At 49.9% G+C, this 21,138-nt stretch overlaps 1 long non-coding RNA gene across 2 annotated transcripts in view; it reads left to right on the top strand.

Annotated features, from left to right (window-relative positions):
• Positions 1 to 14,601: 14,601 nt before the first annotated feature.
• The window catches only part of LOC147997646 (uncharacterized), a 19,025-nt gene continuing 12,488 nt past the window's right edge, over positions 14,602 to 21,138 (top strand). The window contains exon 1 of one of the 2 annotated variants that reach the window (XR_015647653.1): positions 14,602 to 14,900. This is a non-coding gene — a long non-coding RNA (uncharacterized LOC147997646). Of the gene's footprint in view, positions 14,927 to 21,138 lie in introns of both variants that reach the window. The other variant, XR_015647654.1, reaches the window with a different exon arrangement.

Below are 21,138 nucleotides of genomic sequence, written 5' to 3'. Positions count from 1 at the left end.
GAGTTCCCCGAGGCGTTTTTACTCGCCAAATAAAGACTGCGGTGTTTCCCAACACACCATGTGAATGTCCGTGGCTGTCGAAATTATTTCATTTATGTTTTTCACGTTTGTCGTCCGTGTCACTTCAAGGCCATTGTGACTTCAGTCTTGTTATTGATTCATATATGCTTTCTATTTCTTTTCATTTTTCAAAACCTTTTTGTCTAAATTGTATTTGTCATTCACCTTGATTTAAACATTTATTAAAGTCCAGTTTGCCATTTATTCGTATTTACTCGTATTTTATTATTATTTTATAAATTTATTCCATCATTTCGTTTCAGTCGTCTATATTTGCCCTTCATCTCGTTCCCGCTTTTCTTTTTTTTTCTTTTTTCTTTTTTCTTTTTTCAGAGCTGGGGACTGAATCCAGGGCCTTGCATTTGCTAGGCAAGCACTCTACCACAGAGCTAAATCCCCAACCCCGTCGTTCCCACTTTATGTCTGTTAACATTTAATTGTTTTATCTCCCTTGTCCTTCTGTGTCCCTCGTCTTAATTTCTGCTTTATTGTTTTCTTTTTTTTTTAAATTTATTTATTTAACGCATGTGAGTACACTGTAGCTGTCTTCAGACACACCAGAAGAGGGCATCAGGTCTCATTACAGATGGTTGTGAGCCACCATGTGGTTGCTGGGATTTGAACTCAGGACCTCTGGGAGAGCGGTCAGTGCTCTTAACCGCTGAGCCATCTCTCCATCCCATCTGTTTTATTGTTTACATCGCACTTACTCTGTTTTTATGGCGATCTATTAACTTTTTTCCATGTCAGTCGTCGGTATCTGTTGATCACCTTGATTTTTTTTTTTTCTTTTTTCTTTTTTTCGGAGCTGGGGACCGAACCCAGGGCCTTACTCTTGCTAGGCAAGCGCTCTACCACTGAGCTAAATCCCCAACCCCGATCACCTTGATTTTTGTTTTATTGTTTATTCACATTGACTCTTTATTCATTATTATTTTTAAGTAAAATAAAATAAATAAAATTTAAATATGGTAAAAATATTTGTTAAACAGATATTAAAAGGGAGGTCTACAGCAGATTTTTAAACTAACGGGCACACACACACACACACACACACACACACACACACACACACACACACACAAATTTCTCCCAGAGGTCCTGAGTTCAATTACCAGCAACCACAAGGTGGCTGACAACCATCTGTAATGGGATCTGATGCTCTCTTCTGGTGTGTCTGAAAATAGCTACAGTGTACTCTTACGCATAAATAAAATAAATAAATCTTTAAAAAAAATAAAATAAAATATGAGGTTGGCTCTCTTTGCTCCTCTCTTTGCTCTTTTGCTCTTCCTCTCTTCCCCTCTTCCCCTTTGTCCCTTCTCTCCCCATTCCCCTCCCAAATTCTCTCCACGTGCTCATGACTGGCCTTTACTCTCTTCTTCTACCTTTCTTCTCTCATTAAACCTCTCCGTGGAGGGGGAGGGGTGTGTGTGTGAGTGGGGGGAGGGGGGAATGAGGTTGACCAGTCTTCCTGTGTAACAGAGGTTTAAAAGGAGGCTGGTCGACAAAACGTTTTTTTGTGGTTTTTATTCTCTCTCTCTCTCTCTCTCTCTCTCTCTCTCTCTCTCTCTCTCTCTTTCTCTCTCTCTTAATCAACTCGGAAGTCGATCTGCTGTCCCTTTTATTAAAAGCCAAAGTATTAAGTGGCGAGCCGATGTTTCAACTTTCACCATTCTGTTCCTTTCACCAAAAAGAGGGGGTTCTTTGGCTTTTCCTTTCCTTTTTGAAACAAAACGAAAGGAGGAGCTCGACCAGTTGGCCTAGCTTCCCTGTTCCTTTTCCCTCTTCCACGGTATGCTCGATGAAATAAAGTAAATAAATGAAGTTTCTAGTTATGTATTTGTTTGGGAGACCCGAACTCTCTCTCAAGAGAGAGTTGCATCTTCCCGCTGCCGCCCCCCCCCCCCCCACACACACACAAGGCCTCCTCCCTGTATGTGGGGGGAGGGGGAGGGGTGGACAGGAGCTAGCTGAGAGGGGGTGGGGTGGGGCGGGGCTGGAGAATATGCAGGTTCCTGAAGGTCAGTCGGGGAAGTACTGCTGCTGCCCTAGCACGCTTCAGTGCCTCTTTAGAGTTTAGAGTTTTCTAAAGTTTTCTGCCTGAAATCAGCGAGTGATGATTTCACTGTGAAATGATGTCTGATCATCGCTCTCGCTGTCCTGTCAGGGCTCCGGCTCCTGGCAAATGTCTGACTGAAGGAAACCTTAGTTAGACTCACACCCAGCTGTTTGGAAATGGTAATGGAGTTGATAGCACACCCTGGGGGAAAGAGGCAGACTCCCTTTTTGCTCACTCTCAATTCCCAGCCTCGCCCTGCCAGCTCGGGGATTTCTAAGTAAGGGTGAATCTGGACCATATATGTACAGGGTTTGGCGTTTCTGATTCATGTTTAATGTTTAGTTAAATAAAGCTTGTCAAGGGCTGGAGAGATGGCTCCGAGGTTAAGAGCACTCACCGCTCTGCTCTTCCAGAGGTCCTGAGTTCGATTCCACAGAAACCACATGGTGGCTCACAACCCTCTGCAAAGGGATATCCCATGCACTCTACTGCCCTGTGTATGTGAAAAGGGCTTTAGTGTACTCAATGTAAGTGAAAATAAATAAGTAAACCTTTAAAAGAATGAAACAAAATGAAGCTTGCAAAGAAATTGAGCATCTTAAAATGCCAGGCACGTTTATCCGCTCCTTTTATTTTATTTCGTGTGTGGATCACATAACCACAGAGGTGGTTCCCCTTCCCTTAACCTCGACAGCCCAACTGGGACAGAAGTGCAAACTATCATCTACCTATCTGGGAGTGGAGTGGTTGGATACAGGGAGATGGAGCATTTGCAGTTAGTAAAGTTCTGATGTCGGTTTTTATTTCCTTTCATTTTTGGATAGATATCGGGAGCCTTTTTTTTTTTTAAGTACAAATTTTGTTTTCTGTGCAACATTCTGATCATAGTTTCCCATCGCAAAGCTCTTTCCAGATCCTTCCTCCCCATCCACCACCCCGTACTAACCCAGGCCTGCCCTTAGATGTGGTTGATGCATACCCAGGTGAGTCTCCATTGGAGAAAGGACGATATTCCCATCTCCTATGACTGTCAATGGCCGATGACCTAAATGCCAGTGACTTCGGACTTGACTCCATTTTCCCCTCTGAGAACTGGGTTTGGATCTGTTGAACGCAGGCAGGCCCTCGGTTTTGAAACAAACAAACAAACAAACAAACAAACAAACAAACAAACACACCAAAAAATATTTAAAGCAGGCAACAACTGCCTGCACGCCAAGAGACTGTTGACTCCTCTTTGGAGATAGTACGATGTGAAACTTGCTTAATACAGTAGAGTCCACACAACACAAAGGGAACACTTTAACAAATTATGAAGGAGAGAGGGGGGGGGTATGTTTATCTACCTCCTCTTGTTTCTCAGACTAGAGATTTCATCTTCCTCTGTCTCTCGAGTGCTGGTGGCTTTGCTGCTGGTTTGGGGGGGGGGGGGTTGGGATAGGGATAGGAAGAGAAAAGGCTTGAGTGCTGATTTTAAAGCTCTCTCTCTCTCTAAAGCTCTCTCTCTCTAAAGCTCTCTCTCTCTCTCCCCCCCTCCTTCTCTCTCTCTTTACACACACACACACACACACACACACACACACACACACACACACACACACACACACTGGAGAGGAAGACAGGAAGACCTATCTAGATGCAACGTGAAGAAGGCCTATGTCAGATGAGTTAATGGCTAGGGAACTGTTAGCTGGCTAGTCTGCCATTTTGTTGCAGTTGCTAGTATTATAAGGACACTTTCTCATTGGTTGTTTCTGCTGTTGCTGCCAGAATTCATTACATATTCTGTTAGGCTCTTCTGTGTGATAACACACTCAGAAACCGAACACTGTAGGAGTCAGTCTAACTGCTTTCTTTGTTGTCTAGTTACCCGCAATAATCTTGGACCTGAACTGAACACCCAGCAGCACTTCCCGCACCCACCCATGTATAAGCTTTTATAACCTGGACCACCAACACTAGAGCGACAGGGCAGACAGAGACTATTTGGAACCGGACTTCCATTTTGAGTTTTTGTTTGTGTTCTTGTTTTTTTCTCCTGTCCTGTCCTGTCCTGTCCTGTCCTGTCCTGTCCTGTCCTCTCTGTCTGTCTGTCTGTCTGTCTGTCTGTCTGTCTGTCTGTAAATCCACACATATAGTTCTTTCCACATCTTATATCTCAAAACAAATAATGCTTGCTGTGATCCTCATTTCATTCAAGGGTACTACTCTCTAGACCAGAGGAGCCCCCTTACAATTCTCCACAGGTAGTGATGACCGGAGTGTTCAGTGCGACTAAGCAGGAATTATATGGTTGCCGCCATTATGCTTGATCTTACCGAAGGTAGGGTTGCGGGGCATGGTTGCCACGATGGCGACCAGTAGACCGTGATTGAGGAGACGGAACAATAATTAACCTACAATTCTCCCTCTCGGTCAACTGTTTCTCTGTCACTCTCTGTCTCTCTTCCCTCCTTCCCTCCCCCGTCTCTCAGACCTGAATGAGCATTGGAACTAAAGTAAATGTACATGTGAAAAGAAGCCAGGTGTGGTGCTGCATGTCTTTGATTGCATCACTTGAGAGGTGAAGGTGGGTAGAACTCTGTGAGCAGGCTGCAGACCTGATCCAGGTACTGATTTCCAGGGCTTTTGTGCAAAGACCCCTGACTCAACTAAAGAAATGAGGAGGAAAATAAAGAAACAGATACAATTAACTTGGAATAAACCAAACAAACTAAGAAAAAGGAAAGGCAGTAATGGAGTGGCCTGGCTTACAGAGGAGGGGCAGACATTTATCTGCCATTGCCTCCTCGGTTGAACACACAAACACACGCATGGGGGAGGGGGGAGAGACAGAGACAGAGAGAGACAGAGAGACAGAGAGAGGAAGAGAGACAGAGACAGGGAGACAGAGAGAGAGACAGACACAGAGAGAGAGAGACAGACAGACAGAGACAGAGAGACACAGAAAATTCGATCTCTCTCTCTCTCTCTCTCTCTCTCTCTCTCTCTCTCTCTCTCTCTCTCATCACAGGCTGAGCTCAGGGACAGTGAGTTCCACACTCACTCAGAGAAAAACTCTGTCTCCAGTCACCCTCACCCACACGCCTTCAAAATGATCCATTGTACTATTTTAGATTTATGTCTGAGGAGCCCCTCTCCCTCCGCCTCCTCCTGTTACGTTGTAGAAACGTTTAATCCCAAACAGGGCTTCTCTCCTACCCTGCCTTGATGATTCTGTTCCTGGATAAAAGATACACAAGCTTTATTATCTACAGGAAGCCTTAAATAGCACTAGAAGACCTGGGCAGGCAGATATCTACCCTCTAGGTTGTTAGTTTTGGGGGTTTTGTTTGTTTGTTTGTTTTTGTGTTTTTTGTTGTTGTTTTTAATTTTTTTAGATTTGTTTTTTATTTATCTGAGTATGCTGCAGTTATCTTCAGACACACCAGAAGAGATCAATCAGATCTCATTACAGATGGTTGTGAGCCACCATGTGGTTGCTGGCAATTGAACTCAGGACGTCTGGAAGAGCAGTCAGTGCTCTTAACCGCTGAGCCATCTCTCCAGCCCCTGTTGTTGTTTTTTGTTTTGGTCAAAAACCTGGATTCTCGGGGTTGGGGATTTAGCTCAGTGGTAGAGCGCTTGCCTAGCAAGCGCAAGGCCCTGGGAAGAGCAAGGTCCCCAGCTCCGGAAAAAAAGAAAAGAGGAAGAAAAAACAAACAAAACAAACAAAACAAAAAAAAACCCTCTGGATTCTCAGGAGCTGTGTGGTGTGTCCTCTTATGTTCTGGTGCCCTCTTCTGGCATGCAGACATATAGGAATCAGAGAGAGCCCACATTTTTGTCCAGGAACAAACAAACTGCCAAACTGCCAAACAAACAACAAAGGATTGTAGGTTTTGACTGGCTCTGTAGGTTTCAGAGAAAGGCAGGGCAGACCTCTGTGAGTTTGGGACTAGACTACTCTACCGAGCAAGTTCCAGGGAGGGATTCCACAGGAGCACAGTGGACTGGACAAAATTTTGACTTTGTAATTTTATTTTTTGCCCAATTGGGATTTATGATTTGATTGTCACAAAACTTATACCTTTCATTTTATTTTATTTTCGGCCAAAATTTCATTTTCAGTTTCACTTCCGATTTAACTTTTAATTTCTTGTCGCGCTTATGTTCGGATCGAGTTAATTCTCTGGGGAGCTGTGCCCTTGCCACTGGTGCTGGCAGAAGGGGATCCCGAGATCTAGAGGTTCTGTGTGGTGGGCTGTGTGGCAGAGGAAAAAAATGAAATTAAGAACATATATAAATCTATGGATTTGTATAAGGAGAAACGTATGGTATGGTGGGAAGATGTAAGGGAGAGAAAAATAAAAAATAGATAGATAGATAGATAGATAGATAGATAGATAGATAGATAGATAGATAGAGTGATTCATGCTCCCAGCCTCCTATGTACAGAGTTCCCCGAGGCGTTTTTACTCGCCAAATAAAGACTGCGGTGTTTCCCAACACACCATGTGAATGTCCGTGGCTGTCGAAATTATTTCATTTATGTTTTTCACGTTTGTCGTCCGTGTCACTTCAAGGCCATTGTGACTTCAGTCTTGTTATTGATTCATATATGCTTTCTATTTCTTTTCATTTTTCAAAACCTTTTTGTCTAAATTGTATTTGTCATTCACCTTGATTTAAACATTTATTAAAGTCCAGTTTGCCATTTATTCGTATTTACTCGTATTTTATTATTATTTTATAAATTTATTCCATCATTTCGTTTCAGTCGTCTATATTTGCCCTTCATCTCGTTCCCGCTTTTCTTTTTTTTTCTTTTTTCTTTTTTCTTTTTTCAGAGCTGGGGACTGAATCCAGGGCCTTGCATTTGCTAGGCAAGCACTCTACCACAGAGCTAAATCCCCAACCCCGTCGTTCCCACTTTATGTCTGTTAACATTTAATTGTTTTATCTCCCTTGTCCTTCTGTGTCCCTCGTCTTAATTTCTGCTTTATTGTTTTCTTTTTTTTTTAAATTTATTTATTTAACGCATGTGAGTACACTGTAGCTGTCTTCAGACACACCAGAAGAGGGCATCAGGTCTCATTACAGATGGTTGTGAGCCACCATGTGGTTGCTGGGATTTGAACTCAGGACCTCTGGGAGAGCGGTCAGTGCTCTTAACCGCTGAGCCATCTCTCCATCCCATCTGTTTTATTGTTTACATCGCACTTACTCTGTTTTTATGGCGATCTATTAACTTTTTTCCATGTCAGTCGTCGGTATCTGTTGATCACCTTGATTTTTTTTTTTTCTTTTTTCTTTTTTTCGGAGCTGGGGACCGAACCCAGGGCCTTACTCTTGCTAGGCAAGCGCTCTACCACTGAGCTAAATCCCCAACCCCGATCACCTTGATTTTTGTTTTATTGTTTATTCACATTGACTCTTTATTCATTATTATTTTTAAGTAAAATAAAATAAATAAAATTTAAATATGGTAAAAATATTTGTTAAACAGATATTAAAAGGGAGGTCTACAGCAGATTTTTAAACTAACGGGCACACACACACACACACACACACACACACACACACACACACACACACACAAATTTCTCCCAGAGGTCCTGAGTTCAATTACCAGCAACCACAAGGTGGCTGACAACCATCTGTAATGGGATCTGATGCTCTCTTCTGGTGTGTCTGAAAATAGCTACAGTGTACTCTTACGCATAAATAAAATAAATAAATCTTTAAAAAAAATAAAATAAAATATGAGGTTGGCTCTCTTTGCTCCTCTCTTTGCTCTTTTGCTCTTCCTCTCTTCCCCTCTTCCCCTTTGTCCCTTCTCTCCCCATTCCCCTCCCAAATTCTCTCCACGTGCTCATGACTGGCCTTTACTCTCTTCTTCTACCTTTCTTCTCTCATTAAACCTCTCCGTGGAGGGGGAGGGGTGTGTGTGTGAGTGGGGGGAGGGGGGAATGAGGTTGACCAGTCTTCCTGTGTAACAGAGGTTTAAAAGGAGGCTGGTCGACAAAACGTTTTTTTGTGGTTTTTATTCTCTCTCTCTCTCTCTCTCTCTCTCTCTCTCTCTCTCTCTCTCTCTCTCTTTCTCTCTCTCTTAATCAACTCGGAAGTCGATCTGCTGTCCCTTTTATTAAAAGCCAAAGTATTAAGTGGCGAGCCGATGTTTCAACTTTCACCATTCTGTTCCTTTCACCAAAAAGAGGGGGTTCTTTGGCTTTTCCTTTCCTTTTTGAAACAAAACGAAAGGAGGAGCTCGACCAGTTGGCCTAGCTTCCCTGTTCCTTTTCCCTCTTCCACGGTATGCTCGATGAAATAAAGTAAATAAATGAAGTTTCTAGTTATGTATTTGTTTGGGAGACCCGAACTCTCTCTCAAGAGAGAGTTGCATCTTCCCGCTGCCGCCCCCCCCCCCCCCACACACACACAAGGCCTCCTCCCTGTATGTGGGGGGAGGGGGAGGGGTGGACAGGAGCTAGCTGAGAGGGGGTGGGGTGGGGCGGGGCTGGAGAATATGCAGGTTCCTGAAGGTCAGTCGGGGAAGTACTGCTGCTGCCCTAGCACGCTTCAGTGCCTCTTTAGAGTTTAGAGTTTTCTAAAGTTTTCTGCCTGAAATCAGCGAGTGATGATTTCACTGTGAAATGATGTCTGATCATCGCTCTCGCTGTCCTGTCAGGGCTCCGGCTCCTGGCAAATGTCTGACTGAAGGAAACCTTAGTTAGACTCACACCCAGCTGTTTGGAAATGGTAATGGAGTTGATAGCACACCCTGGGGGAAAGAGGCAGACTCCCTTTTTGCTCACTCTCAATTCCCAGCCTCGCCCTGCCAGCTCGGGGATTTCTAAGTAAGGGTGAATCTGGACCATATATGTACAGGGTTTGGCGTTTCTGATTCATGTTTAATGTTTAGTTAAATAAAGCTTGTCAAGGGCTGGAGAGATGGCTCTCCACAGAGGTGGTTCCCCTTTTCTTAACCCGACTGGGACAGAAGTGCAAACTATCATCTACCTATCTGGGAGTGGAGTGGTTGGATACAGGGAGATGGAGCATTTGCAGTTAGTAAAGTTCTGCTGTCGGTTTTGTTTTGTTTTGTTTTGTTTTGTTTTGTTTTGTTTCCTTTCATTTTTGGATAGATTTTTTGGATAGCCTTTTTTTTTTCTTTTTAAATACAAATTTTGTTTTCTGTGCAACATTCTGATCATAGTTTCCCATCGCAAAGCTCTTTCCAGATCCTTCCTCCCCATCCACCACCCCGTACTAACCCAGGCCTGCCCTTAGATGTGGTTGATGCATACCCAGGTGAGTCTCCATTGGAGAAAGGACGATATTCCCATCTCCTATGACTGTCAATGGCAGATGACTTAAATGCCAGTGACTTCGGACTTGACTCCATTTTCCCCTCTGAGAACTGGGTTTGGATCTGTTGAACGCAGGCAGGCCCTCGGTTTTGAAACAAACAAACAAACAAACAAACAAACAAACAAACAAACACACCAAAAAATATTTAAAGCAGGCAACAACTGTCTGCACGCCAAGAGACTGTTGACTCCTCTTTGGAGCTAGTACGATGTGAAACTTGCTTAATAAAGTAGAGTCCACACAACACAAAGGGAACACTTTAACAAATTATGAAGGAGAGAGGGGGGGGTATGTTTATCTACCTCCTCTTGTTTCTCAGACCAGAGATTTCATCTTCCTCTGTCTCTCGAGTGCTGGTGGCTTTGCTGCTGGTTTGGGGGGGGGGATTGGGATAGGGATAGGAAGAGAAAAGGCTTGAGTGCTGATTTTAAAGCTCTCTCTCTCTCTCAAGCTCTCTCTCTCTAAAGCTCTCTCTCTCTCTCCCCCCCTCCTTCTCTCTCTCTTTACACACACACACACACACACACACACACACACACACACACACACACTCACTCACTTCCTAGGATGAAAGAAAAGAAATGAAAAGGAAGGCACCCATGGTGATGCATGACTTTGATCTCACTTTGGTCTCAGCACTGGAGAGGAAGATAGGAAGACCTATCTAGATGCAACGTGAAGAAGGCCTATGTCAGATGAGTTAATGGCTAGGGAACTGTTAGCTGGCTAGTCTGCCATTTTGTTGCAGTTGCTAATATTATAAGGACACTTTCTCATTGGTTGTTTCTGCTGTTGCTGCCAGAATTCATTACATATTCTGTTAGGCTCTTCTGTGTGATAACACACTCAGAAACCGAACACTGTAGGAGTCAGTCTAACTGCTTTCTTTGTTGTCTAGTTACCCGCAATAATCTTGGACCTGAACTGAACACCCAGCAGCACTTCCCGCACCCACCCATGTATAAGCTTTTATAACCTGGACCACCAACACTAGAGCGACAGGGCAGACAGAGACTATTTGGAACCGGACTTCCATTTTGAGTTTTTGTTTGTGTTCTTGTTTTTTTCTCCTGTCCTGTCCTGTCCTGTCCTGTCCTGTCCTGTCCTGTCCTGTCCTCTCTGTCTGTCTGTCTGTCTGTCTGTCTGTCTGTCTGTCTGTCTGTCTGTAAATCCACACATATAGTTCTTTCCACATCTTATATCTCAAAACAAATAATGCTTGCTGTGATCCTCATTTCATTCAAGGGTACTACTCTCTAGACCAGAGGAGCCCCCTTACAATTCTCCACAGGTAGTGATGACCGGAGTGTTCAGTGCGACTAAGCAGGAATTATATGGTTGCCGCCATTATGCTTGATCTTACCGAAGGTAGGGTTGCGGGGCATGGTTGCCACGATGGCGACCAGTAGACCGTGATTGAGGAGACGGAACAATAATTAACCTACAATTCTCCCTCTCTGTCAACTGTTTCTCTGTCACTCTCTGTCTCTCTTCCCTCTTTCCCTCCCCCGTCTCTCAGACCTGAATGCCTCCTCTGTTGAACACACAAACACACGCGCCGAGAGAGCGAGAGAGCGAGAGAGCGAGAGAGCGAGAGAGCGAGAGAGCGAGAGAGCGAGAGAGCGAGAGAGCGAGAGAGCGAGAGAGAGAGAGAGAGAGAGAGAGAGAGATCTGTTAATCTGTTTGTCTCCCTCCCCTAGTTTTTCAGACAGGGTTTCTTTATGAAAAGAAAGAAACTGGTAGCTGTAGGCTGGTAGCTGCTGGCTGTTAAAGGTCTAGGTAAAACAATGTGATGGCCTAAGAGGAAAATAAAGAAACAGATACAATTAACTGTTAAGGCCTAGATGCCGTGTGAATGAGGCCTACATCAGATTGGTTAAGATAACTGTCACCTGGCTAGCCTGCCATTTTAATATTGCAAGGACGCCTTCTCATAGGTTGTTTCTGCTGTCACTGCCAGAGTTCATTACATATTCTGTTAGGTTCTGTATGACACACACTCAGAAACCAAACATTGTAGAATCCAGTGTGTCCTTGAGTGCGTGTCTACAATGCGTGCGTGCGTGCGTGCGTCTGTGCATGCGTGTGTCCATGGCCATGCTAGAGCCCACTCCAGATTTGTGTTTCAGAGATCTTTACTTATTTATTTTTCCTGCCTTGGCTTGTGTAGGCACTAAGTCACCACACTTCCCGAAAAACAAAATGAAACAAAACAAAACAAAATCCACCAACAAATGGACCAAACCCAAACCCCAAGCCAGACAAACAAATATTCCTGCCTGCCTGTCTGTCTATCAGGGCTACAACAGAGAGAAGTGGAATCTTGAATGAACAAAACTAGAATACCTAAGTCTGCCTGTTTCCCCTCTTCCCACCCTCCCCTGCCCCCCAGCCCATCCCCTAGAGCTGGTCTAGCATGTTCTCTGACCCTGGGGGTGCGGTGAACCGGCCTGCCTTGCTAAACTCTGTAGTGTATAAACTTGGTAACTCTAGAAAGCAGGAGCTGAAAATGTGCAGATAAGGTGGTGGTCGAGCTGTGTGTGTGTTGGTGTGGGAGGGAGACTGCTTCGGTAACTGCTGCTTTTCAATGTCCGGCTGAAACTCTGTGCTTATGATGTATCTTTTGGTTTATTCGATTTTACTTACTGTCTATTGGGTTTGCATTTGATTTTTATTGATTTTATTGATATTTATGTTTAACTATTTTGACCTGGCTAAATGACTGACTGACTGACTGACTGACTGACTAAGTCTACCTGGCATACAGGAGGAATTCAAGGACGAATGATTGTTTAAGTATGACAAAAATAAGTAAGTAAGTAAGTAAGTAAGTAAGTAAGTAAGTAAGTAAGGGGGTTGGGGATTTAGCTCAGTGGTAGAGCGCTTGCCTAGCAAGTGCAAGGCCCTGGGTTCTGTCCCCAGCTCCGAAAAAAAAGAAAGAAAAAAAAGTAAGTAAGTAAGTAAGTAAGTAAGTAAGTAAGTAAGTAAATAAATAAATAAATAAATAAATAAATAAATAAATAAATACGATCATTTAGAAGTAATATAGGCAGAAGGAGAACATGTGGCTGTGGATGGTCTGAGGCTTCTGGCTGCTTTTGGGTGCCTCTTCACCTTTCTGCACGTGCAAACTGAGTTTAATTAAGTTCTGTTTCCCTAGAGGCTGGGAAAGGGAGAAACAGAAGTGACCTGGAACATCAGGGCTAATGGCCGGCTGCTTCCATCTTGGTGAGGTCAGGTGTCAGCCAAGCTGGCTGCCAACCATCCACAGTTGAATCCAAAGTGCCCAAATGGGACACTATAACAAATCATGTATACAGATTTGTGTATATAGAAAACATTTTTCCTTTCTCTTCTTTTCTTTTCTTGAGAAATTCAGCTGGTCCTGATGTCTTTCCCTCGGTGTGTCCCTCTGTCATCTCTCTCTCTCTGTCTCTTTGTCTTACTGTCTCTGTCTGTCTCTGTCTGTCTCTGTCTCTGTCTCTGTCTCTGTCTCTGTCTCTCTCTCTCTCTCTCTCTCTCTCTGTGTGTGTGTGTGTGTGTGTGTGTGTGTGTTCCTTAATCTCAGCAGCACTACTCATCCAATCGATTTTTCCTCTCCCCTTGTCTCCTTCACATGGCTATTACCCCACCTTAAACAGCACTAGAAGAGCCTGGCAGGCAGATATCTACCCTCTATGCTGTCAGAATTTTTTTTTTTTTTTTTTTTTTTAAAGTCAAAACCTGGATTCTCAGGAGCCATGTGGTGTGTCCTCCTAGGTTCTGGTGCCCTCTTCTGGCATGCAGACATATAGTCAGCAGAGAGAGCTGTGTGGGTGGCCGAGGCAGGCAGAGTGGACCTCTGTGAGCTTGAGGCTAGATAAGTCTACGGAGCAAGTTCCATGACTGCCTGGGCTATACCAAAAGAAACGTACCTTGAGGCAAAACAAAACAAAGCAGAAAAGGTTCTGCTTTTATTTTACAGACATGTGTTCTCTCTAGTCCTATTGACTATAGAAGTTTGATCATGAAGTCACATTGATTTTTATTACAGAGTTTATTTGTGTGTGTGTGTGTGTGAGAGAGAGAGAGAGAGAGAGAGAGAGAGAGAGAGAGTTTTTTCTTTAATCTTCAAACATATTTTTTATTGTTTATTTATTTTATGAGCACACTGTCACTGTCTTCAACACACAAGGAGAGGATTCCATTACAGATGGTTGTGAGCCACCATGTGGTTGCTGGGATTTGAACTAAGGATCTCTGGAAGAGCAGTCAGTGCTCTTCACCGCTGAGCCGTCTCTCCAGCCCTGAAACAATATCTTGAATAAACAATAACAAAAACACTAAAACTAAGTCTGCCAGTTTTCCTCTTTCTTTCTCTCTCTCTCTCTCTCTCTCCCTCTCCCTCCCTCCCTCCCTCCCTTCCTTCTTTCTTCCTTTCTTTCTTTTTCTTCAGATAGGATTTCTTAGTGAATGATATTTATGTTGATATAAATTTTTTACGTACTTTTGACTGGCTAACTAACTAGCTAAGTCTGCCTGTCCTAAAGAAGGAGTTCCCCTGCCACAACTAAATACGTGCATAGAAAAAAAATATATAATTATTAACTTGGGATGAAACTAATGTAACAAGCAAGCAAACAAACGCACAAACAAACAAAGTAGGGATGGTGGTGCTGGGTGCCTGGTATATGGGAGATGGGAGACCTGTGGTCTAGAGCGTCCAGAGCTCTGGCCTCCATACTCTGGACTGCATTCTCTCTAGCAATCTTCCCAAAGTGGCTGTATTTAACCATGTTTTTATTTTTTAAATTGGCTCTCTCTCTCTCTCTCTCTCTCTCTCTCTCTCTCTCTCTCTCTCTCTCTCTTTCTCCCTCCCTCCCTCCCTCCCTCCCTCCCTCCCCCCACCACACACACAGAGGCACGTGTGAACAAGGGAATGCAAATGCACAAAATAAGTATGTTTTGATCAGAGTGAAAACAAATCACGGGAATTTTAACCATTCCACCATCATTCCACCATTCTTTTAATTTACTCTCTGTGTTTAGTCTTCCAAAGAGGGTGGCAGGTGTGTGGTTTGGTGAGTGCCGGCTGGCGGTGGCAGCGAGGAACAGAGAACAACAACAACCCCCCCCTCCCCCCCATCGGGATCGGTGGAGGGTTTTAAAAATGAGTGAGCCATTTAAAAATGGTGTGGAACTGAGGTCGCCGCCACCCTCCCCTCACGCCGGAGTTTGGACGCTCCCTTTTCCTAACTGTGCCTGTTCCTTGCTAATTGTTAACCGATTCGAGAGTGCATGTCCTTTCACTTAGAGGTGGCCTGTTTTCACCGCTCCGTCCTACTTTCCTTTTCTGGGTGCCTGAGGGGGTTGGCCCCGAGTCCATCCCGCGTTCACTGTGTTCCGGCGGGACAACCGGGACCGTTTGTGCCATTCGGGAGAAGTGGTGGGTACCTGCCCCGTTGTGCGTGGGTGAGTGTCCCCCTGAGCTAGGGAGGTCACTCTGGAGAGACGGAATGAGTGTGTGTGGCGGCGGCGGCGCGTGACAGTCTGTATTGGTTTGCTTGATCGAGATCGCTGTCGGGCGACACCTAGTGGCGACAAGTTTCCGCAACGCTCCTGTCCCCCGGTTGGTGACAAAGGACGGGGAAGTGCCTGTGGTGAGCCGGCCAGGGTGAGAGGGTGACAGGCAAGCAGGCGGGTGCGCGACGGAGACGCCGTCCTGTCTGGGGACCATCTCTAGCTAGGAGGTTGTACCTGGAGAACTTCAGGGGAGGAGGGTGGCTGTACGACCTATTGGGACACAAGGAGGGGTTGGTGGCAGCTGGATGAGGTCGACCAGAAGGCTTGGGCCCCGTCCCGGATTTTTTTTTTTTTTCCAATTTTTTTTTTTAAATTTTTTATTTTATTTTATTTTATTTTTTTTATTTCTTCCCTCCTCTCCGGTCCCAGCCAGCGGGACCATAGACACTTTTGAGGCCGAGAGGGTGCTGTGTCCCCGGCCTCCGAGCCGAGGTGGCCCGGCTAGGGGGCGCCACGGAGTTTTTTTTTTTTTTTTTCTTTTCCAGGAGTCCCTTCGGTCCCAGCCAGCGGGACCATAGACACTTTTGAGGCCGAGAGGGTGCTGTGTCCCCGGCCTCCGAGCCGAGGTGGCCCGGCTAGGGGGCGCCACGGAGTTTTTTTTTTCTTTTCCAGGAGTCCCTTCGGTCCCTGATAGCGGGAGCCTGGACCTCTGAGGCCGAGAGGGTGCTGTGTCCCCGGCCTCCGAGCCGAGGTGGCCCGGCTAGGGGGCGCCACGGAGTTTTTTTTTTTTTTTTCTTTTCCAGGAGTCCCTTCGGTCCCTGATAGCGGGAGCCTGGACCTCTGAGGCCGAGAGGGTGCTGTGTCCCCGGCCTCCGAGCCGAGGTGGCCCGGCTAGGGGGCGCCACGGAGTTTTTTTTTTTTTTTTTTTTTTCCAGGAGTCCCTTCGGTCCCTGATAGCGGGAGCCTGGACCTCTGAGGCCGAGAGGGTGCTGTGTCCCCGGCCTCCGAGCCGAGGTGGCCCGGCTAGGGGGCGCCACGGAGTTTTTTTTTTTTTTTTTTTCTTTTCCAGGAGTCCCTTCGGTCCCTGATAGCGGGAGCCTGGACCTCTGAGGCCGAGAGGGTGCTGTGTCCCCGGCCTCCGAGCCGAGGTGGCCCGGCTAGGGGGCGCCACGGAGTTTTTTTTTTTTTTTTTTCTTTTCCAGGAGTCCCTTCGGTCCCTGATAGCGGGAGCCTGGACCTCTGAGGCCGAGAGGGTGCTGTGTCCCCGGCCTCCGAGCCGAGGTGGCCCGGCTAGGGGGCGCCACGGAGTTTTTTTTTTTTTTTTTTTCTTTTCCAGGAGTCCCTTCGGTCCCTGATAGCGGGAGCCTGGACCTCTGAGGCCGAGAGGGTGCTGTGTCCCCGGCCTCCGAGCCGAGGTGGCCCGGCTAGGGGGCGCCACGGAGTTTTTTTTTTTTTTTTTCTTTTCCAGGAGTCCCTTCGGTCCCTGATAGCGGGAGCCTGGACCTCTGAGGCCGAGAGGGTGCTGTGTCCCCGGCCTCCGAGCCGAGGTGGCCCGGCTAGGGGGCGCCACGGAGTTTTTTTTTTTTTTTTTTTCTTTTCCAGGAGTCCCTTCGGTCCCTGATAGCGGGAGCCTGGACCTCTGAGGCCGAGAGGGTGCTGTGTCCCCGGCCTCCGAGCCGAGGTGGCCCGGCTAGGTGGCGCCACGGATTTTTTTTTTTTCTTTTCCAGGAGTCCCTTCGGTCCCTGATAGCGGGAGCCTGGACCTCTGAGGCCGAGAGGGTGCTGTGTCCCCGGCCTCCGAGCCGAGGTGGCCCGGCTAGGGGGCGCCACGGAGTTTTTTTTTTTTTTTTTCTTTTCCAGGAGTCCCTTCGGTCCCTGATAGCGGGAGCCTGGACCTCTGAGGCCGAGAGGGTGCTGTGTCCCCGGCCTCCGAGCCGAGGTGGCCCGGCTAGGGGGCGCCACGGAGTTTTTTTTTTTTTTTTTCTTTTCCAGGAGTCCCTTCGGTCCCTGATAGCGGGAGCCTGGACCTCTGAGGCCGAGAGGGTGCTGTGTCCCCGGCCTCCGAGCCGAGGTGGCCCGGCTAGGTGGCGCCACGGATTTTTTTTTTTTTCTTTTCCAGGAGTCCCTTCGGTCCCTGATAGCGGGAGCCTGGACCTCTGAGGCCGAGAGGGTGCTGTGTCCCCGGCCTCCGAGCCGAGGTGTCCCGGCTAGGGGGCGCCTCCGAGACTTTATTTTTTCCAGGATCCTCCCCGGTCCCTGCCAGCGGGAGCATGGACTTCTGAGGCCGAGGGGAAGCTGTGTTCCAGGCTATCTACCATGGCCTCCTCGGTCTGTGAGCACTCAGGGTTCTAAGGTCGACCAGTTGTTCCTTTGCGGTCCGGTTCTCTTTCTACATGGGGACCTCTTGGGGACACGTCACCGAACATGACTTCCAGACGTTCCGTGTGGCCTGTCATGTTTATCCCTGTGTCTTTTACACTTTTCATCTTTGCTATCTGTCCTTATTGTACCTGGAGATATATGCTGACACGCTGTCCTTTTGACTCTTTTTGTCATTAAAGGACGTTGGAAGAGGCTTGCACCAAGGCTGTTTGCTTGTCCAGCCCTAGCTCTTTTCTTCTGCGCATGGGCCTCTTCGATGCTTGAAGCTTAGCGTCCCCCCCATGAGTACGCGCTTCCTGCTTTCCCGTGCTTGCTTGCCTGTGCTCTCTGGGGCAGCTTTATGACAACCGTCCCGCGTGTCAGGCGTTCCCGATTTCCCCGTGGTGGTTGTCGTCCGTTACCGGTAGGAGTCGTTGGTGCCGAGTGCGACTGGAAGGGTTTTCCCGTTTGGTGCTAGTGACCCCCTGGCGTGCTCCTCTGCGGCCGACCGGTTTTTTTATTTGTTTTTTTTTTTGTTTTTTTTTTTTTTGTTTTTTGGAAGGAGTTCCCGAACCTCCGCTGCTTGGTGGTGTGTCCCTTTCTTTCCTGCTGTGTGCCTCCCGAGTTGCACCTTTTCTCCTTCGAAGGGGATTTTATTTTTTTATTTTTATTTTTTTTTTATTTTTATTTTTTTTGAAGGAGTTCCCGAACCTCCGCTGCCCGTTGAGTCCCGTTCTTCCACGCCACGTGCCTCCCGAGTGCAACGCTTCCTTTTTTTTCTCGCCCTCGAGAAGGGTAAATTTTTTTTTTTTTGTGTGTGTGTGGCAGTGTTAGCGACTTCTTCCCGTGCTCTCTCTCGCTCTTCTCGCTCGTATTCCCGTCCAGTGCGTGTTAGAAAGCTCTCACGCCCGTTGTTCCCGATGCATGGCGTGTCTCGCTCCCGTTGGATCGATGTGGTGCTGCCGCGTTCTCTTCGGGCCGGGGCCTAAGCCGCGCCAGGCGAGGGACGGACATTCATGGCGAATGGTCATTCAGCGCGAATGGCGACCGCTCTTCTCGTTCTGCCAGCGGGCCCCTCGTCTCTCCTCCCCATTCCTTTGCAGGGTGGTGTGTGGAAGTCAGGGGTGCGGCTGTCCGGCACGAGCGCTGACCCGCGCACACTTGTTGCTGTGGTTCGCGGTGTCCCTGTGGACGTGTCGGGGGCGCTTGCCCCCACGCCGTTCACTGCTTCGCGGCCCTCTTCCCCCGTGCCGGGGGAAGGTGGTAGACCCGCTGCGGTGCATACCCTTCCCGAATGGTGTGTGCACGCGCCCTGCTTTGTGTGAGCCTTGCGGTGCTCCTGGAGCGTTCCGGGCTTTGACCACCAAGGTGCCCGCTTCTGAGTTGGCGGTGGCGCTTCCCGCTCCCCGGCGTGCCTCCTGTGCTCCATGGTGCTTGTGCCTTTACGCTTTCCCTTGTCCTAGTTGCCGGCTTTCTGCACGGTGACAGAAAAGGGGGGGGGTCGAGGAGTTGAGTGTGCGGTTAAAAGGCTCCTTCCGTTGGGTGAGCGCCCACCCCGTGCCTATGTTTTTGGTGCCTTCACCCGCGGGCCCTGCGCGGTTAGGGTGGTGCTGAGCGATCGCGGCTGGCCCTTTTTAAAGACCGGACTCCCTCAAGTCAAGGCTCCTCCTTTGTGTGCGCCTTGAAGAGGCCTGGCCCTCGGCGGGGACCTGTCGCAGGTCCCCCCGGTCCGCGAATGCTCAAGAAGACCCCGGAGAAAGAGACCTTTGCCGATACCGCAGACCCCCCACCAGCTGGCGCGTGGTCCTTCCCGTTCTGTCCCGCGCCTGTTGCTCGTTTCCCGTTGCGTGCACGGAGCCCTTGGCTGCTCGTCGGTGTTGGGTTCGTCCCGCCCTCAGTGAGGAATTTGCCTTCTCTAGCTATCTTCGGAAAGGGCTTTACGATCTCCGAGGGGCTTCTCCCGGATGGTCCCCTCGGCTGCCCGCCCTGACCTCAGCCTTCTGCGCGCAGCGTTTGCTCTCTCGCCTACCGCGACCCGCGCCTCCCCGCTCCGAGTACGAGGAGGGATCACGCGGGACGGGGCTCTGTCGACCTGCCGCTGTGCGGAGCTTGTGGGGGAGATTGGGTTTCTGGTGGCAGGTGGCGGGGAAGGGCCGTGCACACGCCCGCGTGCGCGGTACCCCCTCTCACCGCGAGGGGTCGTCGCGGGACGGGTGGGTTTGGAAGGGCGGCGCTGGGCTCCCGGTCCCACCCGCCTCCGTTTCCCCCGTGCCCTCCGTCGCGTGTGCGTCCCTCCCACGCGCGTCCACGTCCCGGCCACTCTCGCGGCGAGGTCGTGTCGCGTGTGGTGCGTGCCGCGTGCTCTCGGGCGTCTGCGGTTGCCGCCTCGTCCCCCCCTTCCACGGCAGCGTTCCCACGGCCGGTGGAGATCGCGGGAGCCGTCCTACCCCCCCTTCCCCCTCCGCGGGGCTCTCGAGGGTCCGTGAACCGCGGGGTTGGCCTCGCTCTCGGGGGCGGACTTCTTGTTTGGGGGAACCGGCGGTCGGCCGCGTCCGGCGCGTCGTCGGACGTTGGGACCCGCTGCCACGCGGGGGTCTTCGTCGGTTGGCGTCGGCGTCTGCCTCGGTTCTCTCTCGCGTCGGCTGGCGTCTCCTCGGGCTCCCGGGGGTTGTCCGTTGGTTTCGGGTCGGCTCGGTGCCGCGGGCGTGGCGGGACTGCTCCGGGTTGGGTGCAGTGTGATTCCCGCCGGCTTGGCTCGCGTGCCCGGTCGCCGCCCGAGCGGCCTCCCGGTCCCTTGTGAGGCGTCTCCCGCGGGGGGTGCCGCTGCGGCCGGCCCTGCCGTCGACGGTCCTCGTTCTGCCGGTTCGCTCCCCCTCCCCGCCCGCCGGCGTTCCTTTCTCTCTCGCTCCTCGTCTGGCCGACCCGCGGCCGTGCTGCCGGGCCCCTCCTCAACGGGGGGGGCAGCCGGGCGCGCACGGGTCCCGGGGCGGTCGCGGGGTGCCTGGGGGGAAGGGCCGCCCGGCGGGCGGGAGGAAGTTGCGGTTTGAAGGGCGTCCCGGCCGCCGCGGCCGCGGCGGCGCGTCTCGCCTGGTCTCTTGGAGGCGTGTGCGGGGGGAAAGACGCCCCGCGAGGCGTAGAGGAGAAAGAGGCTTTAGTGGCTGTCGCCCACGCCGGTCCGTGGGGCCTGTTGGCTGAGGGTGCGTCTGCGCGGGGGCCCGTCCGGCCCCGCCGTCCTCTGGGAAGGCGTGCGTCGGGGGAAAGCTGCCGGGGTGCCAAGGTGGGCGCCTGGGCGTTGAGTCGAACCCGTGTGCGCGTCCCGGTGTGGCGGTGGGGGCTCCGGTCGGTGTCTCTCCCCCTCGCTGCCCCGAGGCCCGGCCTCCCTTCCGACGCGGGCTCGGCCCCCCTCTCTCCCCCCTCGCGGGGTCAAAGTCGCTCGTCGACCTCCTCCCCTCCTCCTCCACCTGTCCGCGCGAGGGCGTCGCCGCCGCGTGTCAGGCGTTGGGCCCGTCCTCATCCTCCGCTTCTCGCCGGGGGTCGGCCGCCGTCCGGTCTCCCGCCGCTCCCCGTTGGCGTGGTCTCCCTCCCGCCGGTTCACGGTCCTCCGACCCCGCCCGAGGGGGTCGGGGGTGGTTTCCCCGTCTCCCCGGCGTTGCGCCTCGCTTGCCCGTGTGCTTTGGGGGTGGGCCCGCTGCGGCCCCCGCCCGCCCGTGAGCCCCGGCCGCATCCGCCGGCGCGGCCGCGCCCGGTATGGTCCGCGGCGTGGGCCTCGTGTTGGGAGCGTGTCGTCCTCGCGGCGTCTC

Source organism: Rattus norvegicus, unplaced genomic scaffold (genome assembly GCF_021556685.1).
Source record: "Rattus norvegicus strain SHRSP/BbbUtx unplaced genomic scaffold, alternate assembly SHRSP_T2T unassigned-0000092, whole genome shotgun sequence".
Lineage (NCBI taxonomy): Eukaryota > Metazoa > Chordata > Mammalia > Rodentia > Muridae > Rattus > Rattus norvegicus.
Note: the sequence above shows the minus strand (reverse complement) of the source record. Positions and strands in the feature narration are given on the sequence as shown.